Genomic DNA, 1,038 nt, shown 5'->3' on the forward strand with positions numbered 1-1,038 from the left:
CCAATTCATTCTGAGGTGTAACACATGTATTCTCACACACACACACACACACACACACTCACACACACACACACACACACACACACACAGAGTCATTTAAGCTCTAAATTCAAAAACAAATGCTGAGTCTTCTCCCAATACTACACATCCACTCTATCTCCTACACACTGCCCTCCCACTTTTTTTCCAGAAGGAATGCAAAGAACAAGGAAAACATACATTGAAGTCAAATAACAAAAAAGGTGTCATAGTCCTTGAAAAGAAATCACTATCATAGATGGCAATGAGACTAGTACCAAAGAATGATGGCAAAGGTCAGAGGATTTCTTTTTGCTAGACAATTCTGCTCCCACAAAAAATCAACTGGGGTTGGAACATAGAAAAACTAGCAGAGCACCATATTTAAATTACCTACTATGTGTTAGGCACCAGACGTAAATTAATCAGGATAAGAACTGTACAAAGTCTGAGGGATTTGTTTTTAATCCATGCCTTCTGCATAAATTGCTTTCATCCATTTTAAGTTAAAACATCTCTAATAAAAGGATGTTAGGCATTTTGTACTATTCAATTTTGATAATGTACTTAGAAAAGAATGCCTGGCACATAGTAGAAACTTAAATATTTGTTGAATGAGTGAATGGTTATACGTACTTTTCAAAGGCAAAATAAATCATCTGCCACTTCTAATGTATTTGGAGAGACATCAATAAATGGCTATTGTAAGGAAGATTGCAGATGCTAGTTAAGATAATCTAACTGTGTAGTAGTTTATTTATTCTACTATAGAATTTTTGTTCAGAACCCCTGGGCAAAACTTTTGTTGTGATTACTTCCAGGCTGGCAGTCAGTGACTCCACTCCAGAAGAAAATCTCAAACCAAACCCATGTCCTTTCTTCATGTCCCTGCCATTTAACCATCCAGTTGTTAACACATTTTAAAATCTGACAGGTTATTTCACTTCCAAAATGATACTAAGAGTCACACATGTCAGAACTCTACTTGATAAGTTGTGTTCGTTTCAAATGTGGTATGTG

This window comes from Panthera leo, chromosome B3 (assembly GCF_018350215.1).
Source record: "Panthera leo isolate Ple1 chromosome B3, P.leo_Ple1_pat1.1, whole genome shotgun sequence".
NCBI classification, from domain to species: domain Eukaryota; kingdom Metazoa; phylum Chordata; class Mammalia; order Carnivora; family Felidae; genus Panthera; species Panthera leo.